The 22,236-nt window shown below is 49.0% G+C and overlaps 1 long non-coding RNA gene across 1 annotated transcript; it reads left to right on the plus strand.

Annotated features, from left to right (window-relative positions):
• The first annotated feature begins 4,672 nt into the window (after positions 1 to 4,672).
• LOC135050561 (uncharacterized) lies at positions 4,673 to 21,557 on the plus strand. Its single transcript, XR_010241663.1, has 4 exons — positions 4,673 to 4,758; positions 6,632 to 6,748; positions 21,013 to 21,162; positions 21,272 to 21,557. It is a non-coding gene; the product is annotated as an uncharacterized LOC135050561 (long non-coding RNA).
• Positions 21,558 to 22,236: the final 679 nt, after the last annotated feature.

Below are 22,236 nucleotides of genomic sequence, written 5' to 3' on the forward strand. Positions count from 1 at the left end.
CTACAGCGCTACAAACCCAAGCCGACGCTATTGCCGGTCTGAGTAAGGTACTAGAGTGTGTGTAAATGGACTTTAAGGTAGCCTCCTGCTTGCGATCAGCAGGATCCCTGAGGGTAGCCGTATCTTGGGATGGCAGTGCTACCTTTTTGGATAAGCGTGTCAACGCTTTGTCTACCCTTGGGGAGGATTCCCACCGTATCCTGTCCTTAGTCGGGAAAGGATACGCTATAAGAATCCTTTTGGGAATCTGCAGTTTCTTGTCTGGAGATTCCCAAGCCTTTTCAAATAACTCGTTCAGCTCATGAGAAGCAGGGGCAAACGCAGGATTTAGCGAGGGGGGATTCCGTGGGTGGGTGTGTATGTATATGCGCATGTATGTGTAATAAATGATATATATATATATATATACACACACACACACATATACACACACACACACACACATACATACATATATATGTACGGAGGCAGGACGGCACTCAGAGACTCCTTTAAAAGAGTCTAACTCTGAAACGTTTACATACAGCTACAGCGTCCTGTGTTGAATTTCTATGGTTTACCAGTCTCTATGAGTGCCGTCCTGCCTCTGTACAAATTATCTGATTCTGACGGGCAACGAAGCATGTTGTGCGGTACTAGTGTGATAATCAGAAAGTGTTATGAATGTTGGTGGGTTAGTTAGCTCGTGTTTCTTTCGAGGTAAGTATCAGGTAAGTTTTGACAGATGTATATAATTTACCTTCTGTTCTTATCTCTCTCTCTCTTTGTAGGTTCTTCCTAATCCTGAGCCGGAATTCCTTTAGGTGTTGAACCCTGACCGAAGTATTCTTCCAATATATTTCCCCTTTGGGACTGGCTGGAGCACAACTATGACTAAATGTATACACTTTACAACAATGGAAGGCGACTACATTAAAGACAAATGATTTATTGAACTGGATTCGGAAACATCGTGGTCCTCTCTATCACGGATACTGGAAAGGTCTAAATAACGGTTAGTTCCCTAGCACAACCAAATATCAATATATCACAGCTTATACAAGGTTACATTACTACCATGCTTACATAATATATCACAACTTATACAGGTGTACATTACTCTCACGCTTGTATATTATACGGCTGTTCCTGTACAACCCTTACTGTCCCCACGAGTCTACCCCAGTTCAGCTGAGCGCTCTCTCCTTGGTGCACAAAGAATATTCTAATGGTTAAGTTATCCTCCTCGTTGTCAGTCGCTTCCTGTCGTGCCTAGTAAGCAGGTTCCCCTAAAAGATTCAGGATACTGATCAATTTCCTGTTCTGATCCCTATCACTAGCTTTGTAATCCACTGGAGGAGATGACAGTCACACTATGTCTCCAAGTCAGATGTAACTAGCTCAATAGAAACAGTATCTTTCCTATGGGATTATACCTTCCTAGTTAGCAATGAATAATGTTGCCTCTCCCTCAGCTGTCTGTCCTCGCAGGTATTGACTATAGGTTGATATTGCTTCTGAGTCGCGTAATTCGTTACCGCCTGCCAGCTGAAGAAACTACTCTAGTGAGGAGCGCTGATTCTTCCTTTCTTATCAACCTCAATTAATTAGGACGATGGTGAGGTAAAATGTCCGAGTCGAACGTCACCTCTGTGGTTTTTGGCAAAGTATTTGGGAGAAGCATAGGGTCGGAGGGAAAATGGACGGACTCTGGCTTGCAATACTGATAGTTTCACCTTTCACTTCTTTTATACAGAGGTACGGAGCATTGGTATAGGAGCTATCGGCAACCTATCTATCATAGGCTTTGGCTGTGAGGTGCGGAGGGCATCTATGGCACTATTGCTTCTCCGACTGCGTTGACCATATTTTAGTAATTGTTCAGGGTGTGAGAAGGGAGATGGCCCACTATCTTGTAGCTTTTGGCAGTTCACTCTGACTGTACTGTTTCTCCTGCCCTCTCTCTCTTATTGTGGTCCGCCTCCACTGTGGGCCAGTAATAGTCACTCACCCGAGTAATCTTCCCCTAGGGCGGACCTCCACCGTGGTGGGTGTGTGTAGTGTGCCCCGTCACTCACGATTCGATGGGCGGACTTCTCCCTCTGCGTCACGGCTTTCTGGACGCCGGCTTCCTGCTGCCTCCGCTCCGCTCTGCGCTCCGGGATCCCGTGCTGCTGACTAGCAGTAAGACACTCACGGGGATCCTGCTCTGGGTGTCCGCTGGCCGGTCTCTCAGTGCTGCGCCTTCTCCTCAACGCGCTCCCAGTCTCTCCGTCCTTCCCTCTCCTCGCCTCCTGCGTCAGAACGACCGTTGCCCTCAAACGGCTTCCCCTTTTTATCCCCTCGCCGCTCTTCCCTATATGTGTCCCGCCGGCAGCGCGGGGACACACCGTCCGCCTAGTCTCTCCCCTCTGGGTCTCTATGACCTCCAGGTACCCCTCCGGACGCACTGCTCCATATGGTCCTGTTACCTACAGCTGGCCGCTTTTCCACCGTGATACCTCTATTTTTATCACAGTCACGGGTCTCAAATCCAGGGTATCACACTAGTAATCATTTACAAACTTTACAAACATTTACAAACTTACATATACAGCGTTTTACTGTATGCACTACACCAGGGCCTGGAGCAGAGGGGCGGCTGCGGCAGTGTGAGGACGGAGAGAGCTGCAGTGGCTGAGCATACGCAGCCAACAGCTCCCACAGCACCTGGGACATTCTGTAAGCATAGCTCTCTGCCAGGGCCGGATTGAGGCTTGTGGGGGCCCTGGGACAACTAAATTGAGGGGGGCCCCACCAATAAATTTGACCATTGCAGCGTATTACATCATGTTTACGACGCTGCTGTCAGATGCTAAATAGAAACATAAACTTAATAATAAAACCATTAGAAAGATATTAATCACAAAGCTGACAAATACAAACATGGAGGGAATTGCCAACCTCTCATATACTATTATGTAACAGAAAAAAAAGCGGTTTAGATGGTGCTGAATAAAATATATTAGTATTTTATCTAGAGGATATAAAATCCCTAAGATATATATTAGAAAATCAGAACCACACGAAGCAGTGTGTATCATTAAAAAAATAGATATTGACTTATTTAAGGCATTTTAAGCAATAATACAATATAGGAAACAGGAGGAAAATAAGGGGAAGGAGACCGGGAGAAGAACCGAGAGTGATGGGAGGAAGTCAGGGGGGAGAACAGAAGGAGCCAGGAGGAAGAAAAGGGGTAGGCATTAGGGGACTTAGGGGAAGAACAGGGAAGATAGGGAGACGGGGAAATTAGGGGAACAGAAGGGAAAGACAAGGGGGTGATAGGAGGAAGACAGGAGATAGGAGGCACCTCCACAACAGCTTCTTTACCTGTCACATAAAAAAAAAAAGTTGTGGCTGCACCTCGGACCCCATGTGGAATGTTTGCTCATGCGAACAGGGAGAGCTGTGAGGAATGAGACAAACAGGAGGAGATGTGAAGGACACAGGAGGAGACAGGAAGAACACAGGGAATAACGGGAAGAAAGTGAATGAAAAAAAGCCCAAAATACGTACCTATAAACAAACACATTAGCATGACTAGCACTAAGGCAGTAGATAACAGGGACGTGCAGTCAGGGGAGGCAGGGGAGGCAGTGCCTCCCCTGTCCTTGATGAGTAAGCCAGTGGTTCCCAAACTGTGTGCCGTGGCACCCTGGGGTGCCTCGGGACACTTGCAGGGGTGCCTCGGGTTGGTGGTCCAGAACCAATTTAAATTCTGCATGGTCAATGTAAAAAGCAAAACCAGTGTCAATGGCTGCCAATCATAAAATATATTGACAATCAGAAGCAAATCTTGTCCCTCACAACATAAGTTACCCTAAGGATGACCTATAAAGACAATTTACTTAATTTAATATTTCTTTATAAATTTTTCAATAAAAAAGTATTGGCTTAGGGGTGCCATGAAAAAAATTATGATACTCTAGGGTGCCGTGATTTAAAAAAGTTTGGGAACCACTGGAGTAAGCTAATGTAAAGAAGATACTTATGACACATATTCTGTGTCATAACTATCTGCTTTAGTCTTTACATTATTCTAATCTTTTAGATTTATGAAAAAACTGTCTATAATGTGATTCAGAGGCACTGCTGCCAGTGCCTCCCGCTAGCAAAGATAAATGGCTGGAGGCTGGGGGCGGGGCTAAGCTTTGGGCAGTGAAAGCCCATTAAAAGAATCATCAAAAGCGGCACTTACTATAAGTGCCTCTGTGACAGGAGGCGTGCTTTCTGCCTAAATGAAAGCACGCCCCTGTCACTAACAGTGATGTCATTGGACAGTCGCCGGGATGGAGGGGGACGGATGGACGGACGTCTCGTGTATTTTAGTATACTTCTACACCTACAAGTGCGGCCGCCTGTTATCTCCCCGCCCTCCCAGCCCCAGGTAATGCAGTCCGGCCAGAGGCAGAGAGACAAGAGCCGCCACTACGATACCCTTTTCATTCGGCTAACCCCCCCGCACGGCGTCCTGACTGCTCGTCTGCCTGGTGCGAGGCAGCCAGAGCAGAGGAGCCTCACACCAGGCAGACGAGGAGTCCGTGCGCCGTGCGGGGGGGGGGCGCCGTGCGGGGGATTGGTAGCAGAGTGGAAGGGGTATCGCAGTGGCGGCGCCTCTGGCCGGACTGCATGCATTACCGGGGGATGGGAGGGCGGGGAGCTAATAGGCACATGTACATGAACTATGAAAAACGGCAAATAGAAGCGAGAGATCGCGGCCAGGACCGGGAGCTACAGGTGATGGGACATTGATGTTTAACTGCCTGCTCCTTCCCAGCAGTGCTTCCATCCTGCCCCCCCCCAGCTCAGCACCATTACTCCCTTCCTGCCCCCCCTGCTCCACACCACTACTCCCATCCTACCCCCCTGCTATGCACCACTACTCTCATCCTGCCCCCCCTGCTCCACACCACTACTCCCATCCTACCCCCCTGCTATGCACCACTACTCTCATCCTGCCCCCCCTGCTCCACACCACTACTCCCATCCTACCCCCCTGCTATGCACCACTACTCTCATCCTGCCCTCCCTGCTCCACACCACTACTCTCATCCTACCCCCTGCAATTGCACCACTACTCTCATCCTGCCCTCCCTGCTCCGCACCACTACTCTCATCCTGCCCCCCTGCTATGCACCACTACTCTCATCCTGCCCTCCCTGCTCCGCACCACTACTCTCATCCTGCCCCCCTGCTATGCACCACTACTCTCATCCTGCCCTCCCTGCTCCACACCACTACTCTCATCCTGCCCCCTTGCTATGCACCGCTACTCCCATCCTACCCCTCTACTATACACCACTACTCCCATCCAACCCCCTGCTATGCACCACTACTCTCATCCTGCCCTCCCTGCTCCGCACTACTACTCCCATCCTACCCCCCTGCTATGCACCACTACTCTCATCCTGCCCTCCCTGCTCCGCACCACTACTCCCATCCTACCCCCCTGCTATGCACCACTACTCTCATCCTGCCCTCCCTGCTCCGCACCACTACTCCCATACTACCCCCTGCTATGCACCACTACTCTCATCCTGCCCTCCCTGCTCCGCACCACTACTCCCATCCTACCCCCCTGCTATGCACCACTACTCTCATCCTACCCCCTTGCTATGCACCACTACTCCCATCCTACCCCTCTACTATACACCACTACTCCCATCCAACCCCCTGCTATGCACCACTACTCTCATCCTGCCCTACCTGCTCCGCGCCACTACTCCCATCCTACCCCCTGCTATGCACCACTACTCCCATCCTACCCCCTGCTATGCACCACTACTCCCATCCTACCCTCCCTGCTATGCACCACTACTCCCATCCTACCCTCCCTGCTATGCACCACTACTCCCATCCTACCCTCCCTGCTATGCACCACTACTCCCATCCTACCCTCCCTGCTATGCACCACTACTCCCATCCTACCCCCTTGCTATGCACCACTACTCCCATCCTACCCTCCCTGCTATGCACCACTACTTCCATCCAGCCCGCTGCTCCACACTACTCCTCCGCCTCAACGTACTGTGTGATGTGACCCGATGACGTCACACCACTCGAACGGCCGCTCACCTGCCCGTGTTCTCCTGCTGGACCCACCACTGATGAGGCTGAGAGACAGTGAAGGGCGGGTGACTGAGAGGCATAGACAGAAGGGTGGGAGGCTCAGAGGCACAGAGTGAAGTGGGGAGAATGAGAGACAAAGTGAGGGGTATTGCGAGAGATTCAGATGGGAGATGATGGTGTGGCTGAGAGACGACGCAGGGAGGAGATGATGGCGTGGCTGAGAGACGACGCAGGGAGGAGATGATTGTGTGGCTGAGAGACGACGCAGGGAGGAGATGATGGTGTGGCTGAGAGACGACGCAGGGAGGAGATGATGGCGTGGCTGAGAGACGACGCAGGGAGGAGATGATGGCGTGGCTGAGAGACGACGCAGGGAGGAGATGATGGTGTGGCTGAGAGACGATGCAGGGCGGAGATGATGTTGTGGCTGAGAGATGCAGGGAAGGGGTAATGGTGTGGCTGAGAGATGCAGCGGGTAGGAGGTGACACGAGTCTGGGTGAATCTCTGTTGATTACATTGCTTATATTCCTACACAAACAGGCATCTTCCGGATCATGTGATCTCCTACATGAATAGTGATTACCGACTGAAGACGCCGTCTGCCCAGGGAGGATACATTTCTTCAGAGGTTCCCCGTTATGAGAAGTCACCATATAGGTAAGGTGCATATCGAATAGAAAAGAATGGCAATAGGCGGTGCTAGACATGTCCGATAGGTGTTGCTAGACATGCCCAGTAGGTAGGTGGTACTAGACACGCCTCTACAACGGTGTACCCCCTAATAAAATGTGCTGCGCACGCCTATGTGCAGCGGAGGATGCGGTGAGGGAAGAGTGGCAGGTACTTTAGTTTGTAATGGGCTGAGCTCACCCATGCTTTATCAGGGACCCAAGGCTCAGGGCTGTACTCCTTCCGTTGTATTCTATATTGCTGGTAGAGTGGGACAGTAATGTGCTCTCCCTGGCGTCACCCTCTTCCTGTCACCCACAGCTGGCACAGACTGCTGGTATCCTCTCACTGTCACCCTCTCCCTGGCGTTGCCCCCTCGACATCACCCACAGCTGGCACTGACTGCTGTCACCCTCTCCCCGTCAGCCACAGCTGGCCCCGACTGCCGTCACACTCTCCCTGCCACCCTATCCCTGGCGTCATCCTCTTCCCGTTACCCACAGCTGGCATGGACTGCTGTCACCCTCTCCCTTTCATGCTCTCCCTGTCGTCACCCTCTCTCCATTACCCACAGCTGGCACAGACTGCTCTACCCTCTCACTGTCACCCTCTGCCTGGCGTCAACCTCTCCTTGCCACCCTCTCCTTGTTGCCCACAGCTGGCACTGACTGCTGTCACCCTCTACCTGGCGTTACCCTCTCTCCGTTACCCACAGCTGGCGCCAACTGCAGTCACCCTCTCCCCTCTTCCTGTCACCAACTCCCTGGCATCAACCTCTTCCTGTCATCATCTCCCTGTGACCCATAGCTGTCACAGACTGCTGTCACCCTCTCCCTGTGACCCTCTTGCTGTCACCAGCTCCCTGGCATCATCCTCTCCCTGGCATCACCCACTGCTGTCACCCTCTCCCTGTTGCAAACTGCTGTCATCTTTTCCCTTGCGTCACCCACTGCTATCACCCTCTCACTGGCAACACCCTCTCCCTAGCATCACCCACTGCTTCTCCCTGGAATCGCCCACTGCCTTTCTTTGTCTCCCACTGACCCAGGGACAGCGGTGGTAGCAGGCATTGGCTTGGGTGCGGTGGCAGGCATCGGCGGGACACAGCAGACATTATGGCTGCAGTGCCTCACCAGCCACTGAGCTCACCGCACGCCACTGGTAGATAACCTGCGGGCCAGCACAAAAGAGAGGCAACTATCAGTTTAGCATAAGAGGGAGCATTGTCTCACAGGCATCACTGGGACAATCAGCCAGCACTTTCCGGGAGCATCTGGAGAGGTGTGTGGAGAGCTGGGGGCCTACTTGCCTAATTTTTAAAACTAGTTTGAGGGAGATTTTAGCTGGTAGTAGAATGCACCGCACCGATGAGAGGGTGTGTTATGCTCCGCCCAAAGGGCGTATCTAGCTCCACCTATGGGTGTATCTAGTGCCACTAAGGGGTGTTTGCTGCAGTGGCAGGTGAAGTCTTAAGTACTAATGGGGGTCATTCCGAGTTGATTGCACGCTGCAAGTTTTTGCTGCTCATGCGATCAACTAGACGCTGCCTATGGGGGGAGTGTATTTTAGCATAGCAGGGCTGTGATCGCTTGTGCAGCCCTGCTATGCTAAAAGTTTCCTGCAAAACAAGACCAGGGTCAGACCTACTTACCTTGTGCGACGGATCCTGCGACGAAGGTCCCGGGATTGATGTCAGACATCCGCCCTCCAAACGCCTGGATCCGCCTAGGTTCGCCTCACCACGCCCGGTAAATGGTGAGTAGACGCCCCGGAACGCCTCCTCCCTGTCAATCTTCTTGCGATCGCGCTAGCAATGACTTTCTTCTTTGTTCTGACAGCTGCCCGGCGACGGCAACGAAGCGTGTGCGCATTGCAGGTCGGAATGAACCCCAAAGTGCAGCATGCTGCCTGAGGGGGTTTGTGTGTGAGTGTATCTCCAGACATGAGATTCAGACATCAGACAAATGGTTGTGGTTGAGCTCTGGAACACTCTGGGCCTGATTTGGACTGGAGGTGGACCTTCCCAGTGCAATCCTTTTTGTTTATAACCCCACACTGTATACAAATGTAGCATTCATTTTATTTTAACAATGTATTTCATACCAAGAGGTCCAGAGCCGCACATTTACCTTTCTTCCTGTAGCACTAAACGTTTCAAAGATAATTCTTCTGCCTCTCATGCTGCCTATTCTCCTGTGACCAGTGGAAATTTTATGTCTGGGTGTGGAAAAGTGAAGGCTGCTTTGGAAAAGGAGGTGTGGCCTCTCAAAAGGGGGCATGTCTTTAAGTGTACTGTACCACGCAGTATACCCATAATAGTAGGACCCCTTATACTATCTAGTACTGGTGCCCCTGTCACGTTACGCCACACAGTATGAGCCAAAATTCAAATTACATCACACGGAATGAGCCATAATTCACATTATGCCACACAGAATGAGCCAAAATTCACATTACACCACACGGAATGAGCCAAAATTCACATTACGCCACACAGTATGAGCCAAAATTCACACTACGTCACACAAAATGAGCAAAAATTCACATTACACCATACGGAATGAGCCAAAATTCACATTACGCCACACAGTATGAGCCAAAATACAGTGACAGAGAGAGTGACAGCAGGGACATAGGGACAGAGAGATGACAGAGGGACAGGGAGAGTGACAGAGGGACACGTAAATTGACAGCAGGAACAGTGAGAGTGACAGAATGAGAGGGAAAGTGACAGCAGGGACAGTGACAGAGAGGGATGGGAAGGACATACAGTAGGGAGAGAAAGGCAGCAGGTTAAGATCACCTAATGAGCAGTGGTGCGGAGGAGGAGGAGGAGGCTGTGATGGGCGGCTGCGGTACTGAGGACGCTGTGGTCAGCGGCAGCGGCGGTGAGGAGGAGGCTGTGGTCGTCATCGGTGGTGGTGGTACAGAGCAGTAGGCTGTGGTTGGTGGCGATGGCCTTCGGTGCGACTCTGGTGCCTCCCCCTGCGTCCAGTCCGCCTATAATTCCACATCTGATGCGGACCGGCAGCCAATCAGGAGCGGACGCTCCCTAATGGCTGCCGATTTGAATAGCGCTAAATTTGAAAGGATAGCGGTCCTCATCTGATGCGGACCGGCAGCCAATCAGGAGCGGACGCTCCCTAATGGCTGCCGATTTGAATAGCGCTAAATTTGAAAGGATAGCGGCGGCAGGGGTCTTCAGCGGTCAGTGCTCGAAGTGTCGGTATGCCATATCGGTGTATACGAGCCCACTTCGAGCACTACCTGTGACTCTGTGTGCAGCTGTCATGGGGTGGGGACACAGGCTCACAGAGAGGAACACTCAGGAATGGAGACAGCTGCTGCACAGACCAATAACCAGGGCAGTTTCCAGATGACCTGTGCTGCTGTGCATATGGGGATTCTGCCTACAATCTTTTTTTTTAGAACTAAGAAAAAAGTAAAGAAACTGCCAGCAGAAAGTAGTAGCAATAGAAGGGAAAGCACCTCTCAGAGAGGGGGCACCACAGAACATGCCATGAGCTCCCCTCCTCAAGCCAGGCCAGCCTTACAACTTACAAGTGTTATTCAGTGAGCTCCAGCCTCACATTGCAGACTGACAGCTGTGCAGTGAGAGGAGGTGTGGCTTCAAGTGGGCAAATGAAAACACAGAGGACTCGGAGTTGCAGGAGTTTGAAGTGAGAGACAGCAGCAGCGTGAAGTAAGAGGAGAGGAAGAGGGAGATCCACAGCTCTGCTCGGTCCTGACTCCCCAGCCCGAGTCCTGCACTTAGTTACCCATGCCTCCACTCCTCAGCTTCCTGTGCACACCCGGACCGGGTGTAGTACGGCTGACCGGCGGTCTCCTGACCGCCGGTCAGCTTACCGACGCCGGGATCCCGGCAGCATACCGACGCCGGGATCCCGGCGGGGAGGGGCGAGTGCAACAAGCCCCTTGCGGGCTCGGTGGCGACCTGCAGTCGCCACGGGTTCTATTCCCACTCTATGGGTGTCATGGACACCCACGAGTGGAAATAGTTCCTGTTGGTCGGCATGCCGACCATCGGGACAGTGACCCGTCGGGCTGGTGGAGGAGGTCATGTGACTGTCGGTCAGCTGACCGGCAGTCACATGAATACCAACCCCCGGACCAACAGACACCTACACCTCTAACCTTTTTTCCTGTGAAGGCTTCTCTGTTCCTCCCCCGGTCACGGCTGGGCTCCATCGCTGCTGTGTCCGATCCACCTGAGGCAACCCTGCCTCAGCTCTCTCACCCAATGACCAGCTGCAGCTGGTGTCAGCTCCAGGCAGCCCGCCTGCTCTCAGTGTACAGTATACAGGGAGGAGCTTCCTGGCCACGGCAATCCATAACGCGACCGACGTCCGTCAGGAGAATGCGGACTGCATATGTGTAAGTCCAGAATGACGGGAGGCGAGGCCTGCACGGGCGGTGCATGATCTTCCACTCACGCATGCGCAGTATGCACTTTCAGCGCGTAGAATGAAAACCCGGGAGGACCAGGAGCTATTGCGGGGCAGCAGGAGGCTCATGTTAAAAACGGGAGCCTCCCGCTGAATGTGGGAGGGTAGGCAACCCTGGCTGGGGATCTGCAAGTGATAGGAGGCAGCTAGGAATCCACTCTTACAGAAGGCAGACTCATGAGAGATACTGGAGGAGGAGGGGGGATGGAGAGAGAGAGAAAGAGAGATAGGAGGGATGGCGGAGACACAGGTGCAGACCCTCCAACATGACCCACCCTACTAGGTACAAAATGCTCTGTTTCTGGACTTCCCTCTTAATTTATGATTTCCATCACCTGTGTTGAACTAGTAAAATGATAAGAAAGCTGTTTCTTCACAGGTGAGGGCAATAATAAATTAAGAGGAAAGTCCAGAAACAGAGCATTTTGTACCTAGTGGGGCGGGGTCATGTTGGAGGGTATGCAGGTGTGAGACAGGAGCCAGATACAGAGACTCAGGTAGAGATAGAAAACAGAAGGAGAGACAGCACATTGCAGTGAGTGCAGGGAGAGACAGGCAGCACACAGGAAAGCTGCTGAACTGGTGGGACAAGATAGCAGCAGAGTACTATTTTTTTAGAGTGGGCATGCACACCTCCTGGAATTGGCCACGCCCCCTCGCGGTGGCCGTGTTACTTTGAAGGCCCATCAGTATGGGTGGGTCCCTTCTGCTTACTGCCCTCATGCTTTTCCACCCACTCCTTTACACACTTACAGTGATGATGGCAGCAGAGTGTGCTCCTAATGCCCAGCAGCAATCATGCCTCCAGCAGTTCTCCTGTGCTCTGCGCAGTGATGTTTGCTGGCTCTGCTTCCGGGTCACATGTATGGTTCATGGGAGGGGAGATGCTGTGTGCCGAGTTGCTCAATGATGTGATGCTTCTGGGAGCCGGCCATGGAGGGTGCAGAGCTGGATGGGTTGGGACAGTGTTTGCGGCAGTGTGGGGGCTCCTGGACAACCGCCCGTCCTCACCGCCTATAATCCGGCCAGAGAGCCTCTGCTGTTGCTGCAGCTCCGCGTCCGCAGTCTCAAAATATTTTTTAGGGTTATTGGGGGGGGGGGGGGCTTTCCAGGTACTCGGAAACCCCCCTGCGTGCGCCACTGAGAAGGGGTAAAGGTTACCTCAGGTTTCTTTTCCTTATACATGTGTACCCTCGTGTCAGGGACAGGGGATTCCTCTGTGATATGCAAAACATCCTTTATTGCAATAATCATATATTGAATACTTTTAGCAAATTTTGGCTGTAACTTTGCATCATCGTAGTCGACACTGGAGTCAGAATCCGTGTCGGTATTAGTGTCTACTATTTGGGATAGTGGACGCTTTTGAGACCCCGAGGGTCCCTGCGACATAGGGGCAGGCAGGGCCTGACTCTCTGCATAATTCCTGGACTCAGCTTTGTCCAACCTTTTGTGCAATAAATTCACATTAGCATTTAAAACATTCTACATATCCACCCAGTCAGGTGTCGGTGTTGCAGACGGAGACACCACATTCATTTGCTCCACCTCCTCGCTAGGAAAGCCATCTACCTCAGACATGCCGACACACGCGTACCGACACACCACACACTCAGGGAAACCTCTTATCTGAAGACAGTTCCCCCACAAGGCCCTTTGGAGAGACAGAGAGAGAGTATGCCAGCACACACCCAGCGCTAATGACCCAAGAAAAAACACACTATATGTTTACCCAGGTAGCGCTGTAATTATCTATTTGCGCCAAATTATGTGCCCCCCCCCCCTTCTTTAAAACACTGTTTCACGTGGTAAGCAGGGGAGAGTCCGGGGAGCTTCCTCTCAGCGGTGTGCTGTGGAGAAAATGGCGCTGGTGGGTGCTGAGGAACAAGCTCCGCCCCCTCAGCGGCGGGCTTCGGTCCTGCTGAAAAATTCAAAAACTGGCGGGGGATCTCTTTTATATACAGTGCCCAGCCTGTATATATGCTTATTGCCAGATTTGGAGGTCCTTATTGCTGCCCAGGGTGCCCCCCCCCCCTGCGCCCTGCACCCTTACAGTGACTGCCGTGTGTGTGTGCTGTGTGGTAGCAATGGCGCACAGCATTACCGCTGTGCGTTACCTCAGTGAAGATCTGAAGTCTTCTGCCGCCTCTGAAGTCTTCTTTCTTCACATATTCACCCGGTTTCTATCTTCCGGCTCTGCGAGGAGGACGGCGGCGCGGCTCTGAGACGAACTGCGGGGTGAGACCTGCGTTCCGTTCCCTCTGGAGCTAATGGTGTCCAGTAGCCTAAGAAACAGAGCCTGACATTAATTAAAGTAAGTCTGTTTCTCTCTCCTCAGTCCCTCGCTGCAGGGAGTCTATTGCCAACAGGCTTCCTGAAAATAAAAAACCTAACAAAATACTTTCTTTTCAGGAAAACTCAGGAGAGCTCACTGTAATGCACCCAGTCTCCTCTGGGCATAGTAATAAACTGAGGTATGGAGGAGGGGCATAGAGGGAGGAGCCAGTACACACCCATACCTAAAGTTCTTTCTTAGTGCCCATGTCTCCTGCCCGTCTATCACCATGGTCCTTACGGAGTCCCCAGCATCCTCTAGGACGTAAGAGAAAATGTGTTTGGGTGAAGCTGTGTGGCATATAATGTTTTTGCGGGATACTGTCTGGTATATAATGTGTTTGGGGGCAAAGTGTGGCATATAATGTGTTTGGGGGATACTGGGTGGCATATAATGTGTTTGGGGGACACTGGGTGGCATATAATGTGTTTGGGGGACACTGTCTGGCATATAATGTGTTTGGGGGCAAAGTGTGGCATATAATGTGTTTGGGGGATACTGGGTGGCATATAATGTGTTTGGGGGACACTGGGTGGCATATAATGTATTTGGGGGACACTGGGTGGCATATAATGTGTTTGGGGGATACTGTCTGGTATATAATGTGTTTGGGGGCAAAGTGTGGCATATAATGTGTTTGGGGGATACTGGGTGGCATATAATGTGTTTGGGGGACACTGGGTGGCATATAATGTATTTGGGGGACACTGTGTGGCATATAATGTGTTTGGGGGATACTGTCTGGTATATAATGTGTTTGGGGGCAAAGTGTGGCATATAATGTGTTTGGGGGATACTGTGTGGCATATAATGTATTTGGGGGACACTGTGTGGCATATAATGTGTTTGGGGTACACTGTCCGGCATATAATGTGTTTGGGGGCAAAGTGTGGCATATAATGTGTTTGGGGGATACTGGGTGGCATATAATGTGTTTGGGGGACACTGGGTGGCATATAATGTATTTGGGGGACACTGGGTGGCATATAATGTGTTTGGGGGATAATGTCTGGTATATAATGTGTTTGGGGGCAAAGTGTGGCATATAATGTGTTTGGGGGATACTGGGTGGCATATAATGTGTTTGGGGGACACTGGGTGGCATATAATGTATTTGGGGGACACTGTGTGGCATATAATGTGTTTGGGGGATACTGTCTGGTATATAATGTGTTTGGGGGCAAAGTGTGGCATATAATGTGTTTGGGGGATACTGGGTGGCATATAATGTGTTTGGGGGACACTGTGTGGCATATAATGTGTTTGGGGGACACTGTCTGGCATATAATGTGTTTGGGGGCAAAGTGTGGCATATAATGTGTTTGGGCTATACTGTGTGGCATAAATGTGTTTGTGTGTGACATATAATGTTTTTTGGGGACACTGGCCCTCATTCCGAGTTGTTCGCTCGCTAGCTGCTTTTAGCAGCATTTCACACGCTAAGCCGCCGCCCTCTGGGAGTGTATCTTAGCATAGCAGAATTGCGAACGAAAGATTTGCAGAATTGCGAATAGAAATTTCTTAGCAGTTTCTGAGTAGCTCGAGACTTACTCAGCCATTGCGATCAGTTCAGTCAGTTTCGTTCCTGGTTTGACGTCACAAACACACCCAGCGTTCGCCCAGACACTCCCCCGTTTCTTCAGACACTCCAGCGTTTTTCCCAGAAACGCCAGCATTTTTTCGCACACGCCCAGAAAACAGCCAGTTTCTGCCCAGAAACACCCACTTCCTGTCAATCACAGTACAATCACCAGAACGATGCAAAAACCTTGTTATGCCGTGAGTAAAATACCTAACTTTTGTGTAAAATAACTAAGCGCATGCACAGTAAGCGACTAATCGCAATATAGCGAAAATCGTCAACGAGCAAACAACTCGGAATGACCACCACGGTGTGGCATATAATGTGTTTGGGGGCAAAGGGGGTCATTCTGAGTTGATCGCTCGCTAGCAGTTTTTAGCAGTCGTTCAAACGCTAAGCCGCTGCCCTCTGGGAGTGTATTTTAGCTTAGCAGAAGTGCGAACGAAAGGATCGCAGAGCGACTACGAAAAAAATAGTGCAGTTTCAGACTGTTCAGTTCCAGATTTGACGTCACAAACACGTCCTGCGTTTGCCCAGCCACGCCTGTATTTTTCCAGGCACGCCTGCGTTTTTCCGAGCCCTCCCTGAAAACGGTCAGTTGACACCCAGAAACGCCCCTTTTCTGTCAATCACTCTGCGGCTGCCATTGCGACTGAAAAGCTTCACTAAACCTTGTGTAAAAATCCTTTGCCCGTTGTGAAAGTACGTCGCGTGTGCGCACTGCGCCGCATACGCTTGTGCAGGAGTGCCTTTTTTTGCATCATCGCTACGCAGCGAACATTTTTAGCTAGCGATCAACTCGGAGTGTTTCGGGGACACAGTGTGGCATATAATGTGTTTGGGGGACACTGTGATGTGTTTGGGGGATACTGTGTGGCATATAATGTGTTTGGGGGACACTGTGTGGCATATAATGTGTTTAGAGGACACTGTGGCATATAATGTGTTTGGGGCAAAGTGTGGCATATAATGTGTTTGGGGACACTGGCATATATTGTGGGACACTGTGTGGCATATAATGTGTTTGCGGGACACTGTGCGTCATATAATGTGTTTGGGGGATACTGGGTGGCATATAATATGTTTGGGGGGACACTGTGTGACATATAATGTGTTTGGGGGACACTGTATGGCATATAATGTGTTTGGGGGACACTGTGTGACGTATAATGTGTTTGGGGGACACTGTGTGGCATATAATGTGTTTGGGGAACACTGTGGCGTATAATGTGTTTGTGGGACACTGTGTGGCATATAATGTGTTTGGAGAACACTGTGGCGTATAATGTGTTTGTGGGACACTGTGTGGCATATAATGTGTTTGGGGGACACTGTGTGACGTATAATGTGTTTGTGGGACACTGTGTGGCATATAATGTGTTTGGGGGACACTGTGTGGCGTATAATGTGTTTGTGGGACACTGTGTGGCATATAATGTGTTTGGGGAACACTGTGGCGTATAATGTGTTTGTGGGACACTGTGTGGCATATAATGTGTTTGGGGGACACTGTGTGGCATATAATGTGTTTGGGGGGACACTGTGTGACATATAATGTGTTTGGGGGACACTGTATGGCATATGATGTGTTTGGGGGACACTGTGTGACGTATAATGTGTTTGGGGGACACTGTGTGGCATATAATGTGTTTGGGGAACACTGGCGTATAATGTGTTTGTGGGACACTGTGTGGCATATAATGTGTTTGGGGGACACTGTGTGACGTATAATGTGTTTGGGGGACACTGTGTGGCATATAATGTGTTTGGGGGACACTGTGTGGCGTATAATGTGTTTGTGGGACACTGTGTGGCATATAATGTGTTTGGGGAACACTGTGGCGTATAATGTGTTTGTGGGACACTGTGTGGCATGTAATGTGTTTGGGGGACACTGTGTGGCGTATAATGTGTTTGTGGGACACTGTGTGACATATAATGTGTTTGGGGGGCACTATGTAAATGAAAATGAGAGGGGTAGGACTGTAAGTGGGAGGAGCAATGAGTAGAGAAGGGAGGAGTCGGCATTCATTCTAAAACTGCCCCCCACCCAAACATAAAGTCTAGATCCGCCACTGCACCATTGACTTACCTCGTCCAGTCCTGTCTGCCTTCACTCCCCAGCCCCCTCTAGTCCTCTGCTGTAGAGTGCTGATGTGCGGATTTTGCAGTGTCTGACCGTCAGCGCTGCAACGCCATTAGGGCTACCTGGAGCGGACCTCATGTTGCAAAAGGGTTAATAATGTTATTGGAGAATAAGGCACTACCTGACCCTCTATCTCAGGTGACCTCATACTACATTCCTTTCTGATTAGACCTCTGTTAGCTAATGCGTTAATTATCCATACAACCTGAAACTGGGCCAGAACAGTGAGGCAATCCATCATCCACACTTAGGGGAAGCCAAAATCTGCAGTGAGTGTATGTGCCAACTCTGTGTGTAGTACATTCTGAGAGAGACATCAACACACATTAAATGTCCATAGATGGCACAGGGCACCATGTATCACAGTCCCTCTGTGTCACCCATGTTCTATATGCTCTTATTACATGCAGACACAGGGGTACATTTACTAAGCTCCCGATTTTGACCGAGATGGAGTTTTTTCATCAAAGTGTCATCTCGGTCAATCTCGGTCATTTACTAAACACTAATCACGGCAGTGATGAGGGCATTCGTATTTTTTTGCAAGTTCATGTAAAAAATTACGAATGAATACACCATCGGTCAAATTACGCCTGTTTAGATACGAATCTCGGTCATTTACTAACCATTCGTAATTGTATTTGCTGCCGTGAAAATGCTATTGCGGGCGCAAAAAATTACGAGTCGCATTTTTTGGCTAAAAAAAAACGCGCCAGCCTTTGAAAACCGCGTTTACATGTGAACTTAATTATCCATTACTCCCACCTGATTTTTTGGGCCTATAAAAGTGTTTCAGCCACATTATGAACTACTCTCACTCTGAAATGGCGGCTGTAGTGTGTGGCAATGGTTTTTTGTTGGCTGTGGGATACGTTAGACTGCTCCATGAGGCTTCCAGGAATCAGGACCAGGTAAGTGAACATGGCCAACAGGTTGTCCAGGTTCCGCGGAGGCTGCGCCAGCCTCGTTTATTTAGAGGGCGTTTAAACTTAAATGCATTGTCCGATGATAGGGTCATACAGATGTTCCGCCTAAATAGAAACAACATTTTCCACCTGTATGACCTTGTCAAACTGGGCATAGACCCTGAGACAGCACGCTCTCGCTCTGTCTCAGGCCTACACAAACTCCTGGCTGTGTTACACTTTATGGCTACTGGGAGCTTCCAGGCTGTGGCAGGCAACGTCATTGGGATCTCACAGCCCACCTTTTCAAGATATTTGTGGCAGGTGAGTCTAAAAAAACCTATGCGGTTATGGCTAAGTGTTGCTTCTGGAAGTTGAAACACCACAGTATTGTAGAGAATACCTAACATGACACTCACCTTAGCTTCTTTAATGTCCACTCAGGTTTTGGATGTGTTGGAGCCACACATTAAAGCCTCAATCTGCTTCCCTACTGAGGAGTCGGAGTGGAGTGCTGTCAGGGTAGCTTTCTATGAGCTTGCAGGCATGCCCAATGTGCTGGGGGCCATAGATTGCACACACGTTCAGCTGAGATCACCTAAGGGCCGCCAGTATATCTATACTAATAGGCATCTGGATCAATCAACTAATGTCCAGGTGGTCTGTGATGCAAAATTAAAAATTATGAGTGTTGTTGCAGGTTACCCTGGTGGCTGCCATGACTCCTTCATCCTCAGTCAGTCATCGCTCTTCGATAAATTTGAGGATGGACAAATGCCTGATGGCTGGCTGTTGGGTATGTTGAAAATGTTATGTGTGTATGTCTTTTAACCACAGGCTAGATTTTGGAGGAGGTGTTCGAATAATCTAACATATGTCCTAATGTTGACTATATTTGTTTTTCAGGTGATGGTGGTTACGGCTGCTACTCTTGGCTCCTTACTCCATTGTCCCAACCTGATTCTCCTGCTGAACACAGTTATAATCATGCACATAAGGCTACGCGGAATGTGATAGAAAGATGTTTTGGGGTGCTGAAGTCACGTTTTCGGTGTCTTGATAAATCTGCAGGCCTTTTGTTGTATAGTCCCTCAAAGGTGACTCGGATTGTGTTCTGCTGCTGTTTTCTCCATAATCTGTGTTTAAGTCAAGATCTTGCACATGGTGAGGGAGAAATCAGTCAGCAAGCAGAGGAGTTAGAAACATCTGGTGACAGTGTGAGTACAATTGTAGGGAGGCAGGTACGGCAACAAGTGATCCTGCGTTATTTTTCAGGTTAGTTTTATTAGGCTGTAATTATCCTTCACTAAACACTTTGCTCTACTTCTAGTGTGTGTTTTGTTACTTACTGTTTGTTGTTTATAGTGGTGTGTCCATTGTGCTTAGTTGATGCTAAAAAAACATTTACAGTCATTACCCTTGAAAAACATAACTCCATACATACAGACCAGCTTCATACATTTTTGAGACGGACACAGGAATGTGTTTTGGATTCAAATTCTTTTATTTTTTTGAACAAAAAGTTTCCTTTATTTTTTTTCTCTTGTGTGTGCTGGGTGCTGGCTCACTGGCACGTGCTCTTGCAGAACGCCGTACAGGGGAGGTTACTGGCGTTTGAACAGGGGTTGTGGTCCCCGAGCTGGAGGTAACTTGCTGAGCACCCATAATAGCAATATTGCTGCTCAGATTATTTAAACTGGCAATCAGCTGAGTGTTTGTAGCAGTGTGGCTGGCTACTATCCTGGATAAGGCCTCATTCACCACTTGATTGTGTTGTATTATCTGCACGAGTGCCTGCTGATGTCGCTGTTGTTCATCTATAATGCGTGATAAATTGCCATTCATGTGCCTGTTTTCCGCCCTAATTTGCTCCATTGAGGTAGCCATTCTCCCTACTTGTACTATTAGTCTGCCCGAGTTGCGACTAAGACGCGGTAGATGATGGGGCAGACTGGCAAGGTGTTGTGTATGTTGTGTGAGGGTTGCCTTGCTTTGGGCCTGTTGGCTTGTCCAACTTGCAAAAAAATCATCAGGAATTTGGCTTGGGGGCGGAGCTTGTGCCAGTTGGGGACTGCTGGATGGTTGGGGTATATTCTGCAACTGGATTGGAATGCTTGGATCAACAGCTGTAAGTTGCAGTGTGAATGATGGCTGTTGTTCTGGTCCCTGCTGGTCGTCGGCGGACATCAAGTTGTGCTCTGTATGGGGTAGGCAACATGCAATGTTGTATTTGATTAAATTTGGCAAAGGCTAATGCAACACATTAATACATTCCTAATACTACATTATGGTATTATTAGCTCTTGTTTTTGTCTACGTTACCAATTTTGAACTTTTTAAAAACAAAAACCCAACACAGGTGCAAACATTGACAAATTTGCATATTCCTCACCTAACTAACTTCCCTCCACAACATTACACTGTTAGATTCCCTCCCCTCACCACGATATAGACTACTTACCTCTATAGTCCAGAGGAGCAGAGCAAGTAAGCCATATACATACTGGACAGGGCCGATGTGTGAATACTATAATGGCTTTTGGTTTTTGTTCTCAAATTCAATTGGATTAATATTTTGAAAAAATGATAACGTGTGTGTGCTTAATGTATACTCAATTCATATATTTTCATACAACTAGGTTGTCTAGACCATCCACTAAGACCTTATTTCTTTTAAGTAAAGCACCTTGAGCAATTGAAGACGTTACATCACATTGATTGTTGTGTAAAACATGTAAACTCCAAACAAACTAACATCATCAAAAGTCTACTGTGTATATTCTTGCTTATGTGTTTTTTGACAAAATTTACTCACCAGATAACTGAGGTGATCTGGGCTCATCACTCTGCGAACTCGCCAGTAGTGCCAGTGGTGGCTGGGGTGACACTGCCGATATCCTTCGCCTGGGTGGGGATGATGGAGGTGCTGAATCAGAGCCAAGACGCCGGTTCTTAGTTGGCCTCCTGGGTAAGTGGCCCGAGACCTGTGATGGCCGCCTTACACGAGGTCGGCTTCCAGAAGCAGAACCTAGGTGCAAAATTTGAAATTAATATTTTGTACTTCTATGTGTTTTCAGAATATGTGACTACAGTGAAGACTTACCTGCAATACCGGCATCATCATGACTGGTCTGAGGCCTGTCTGGGCGGCTGGTCTGTGTGACTGTGGAAAAAGTGACACCAACATTATTACCCTGTTTGTTTTTAAAGGACCCAGTGAAAACCATTAATGTACTGTAAGCATCTATTTGGTTTGGTTGCCACAACAAAATTAAGCTTAAGAGCTTCTATATTTTTGATTTTGAGTTGAATATCAAAATGTACTTCATGTGGCACACAATAAATTTATAAGCAGAACAATTTGTGACTCACATATTGCAGAGATTCAGTCCTTTAAAGTTTAAAAATAGTGTAATGTTTTAAAAATTGCCAAGCTATTTTTTTTTATTTTTAAAAAAAAGCAGTTTGTTTTTAAAAAACAAACACACATGTTCCAGCATTAACGCCAAAAATTTTGTTTAAAAAAAAAAAAAAAAAAAAAACACTGCACATGTTTATTTAAAAAAATAATAAAAAATAATGCAAGGATCCAAAAATACATAAAAAACACAAACACACCTTAAGGGAGCATAGGCCTGCAATCTTTTTTGGAAAAAATATATAAACCTTAAAACTTTAAATAAAAAACATTATTAATTTTGCAGACATTTTAACGACAATATTACTTTAAAAACTTACCATCCTGCGTGGGTCGGTCCGAATCACGGACATGAGTAGCAGACACCACTTCGCCAGGAATCAATGCCCGCACAGGCTCCTCCCAGTCCCGATAGTTTGCCCGGAAAGGGGGGCCACCTCGTGCCTGGTCCTGGGCCCAAAAATACGGGGGACAAAAAGAGTAGGGGTCCCCCGTATTTTTTAAACCAGCACCGGCCTCCACTAGCTGGACAGATAATGCCACAGCCGGGGGTCACTTTTATATAGTGCCCTGCGGCCGGGGCATCAAAAATCCAACTAGTCACCCCTGGCCGGGGTACCCTGG

This window comes from Pseudophryne corroboree, chromosome 2 (genome assembly GCF_028390025.1).
Source record: "Pseudophryne corroboree isolate aPseCor3 chromosome 2, aPseCor3.hap2, whole genome shotgun sequence".
In the NCBI taxonomy this organism is placed as follows: Eukaryota; Metazoa; Chordata; class Amphibia; order Anura; family Myobatrachidae; genus Pseudophryne; species Pseudophryne corroboree.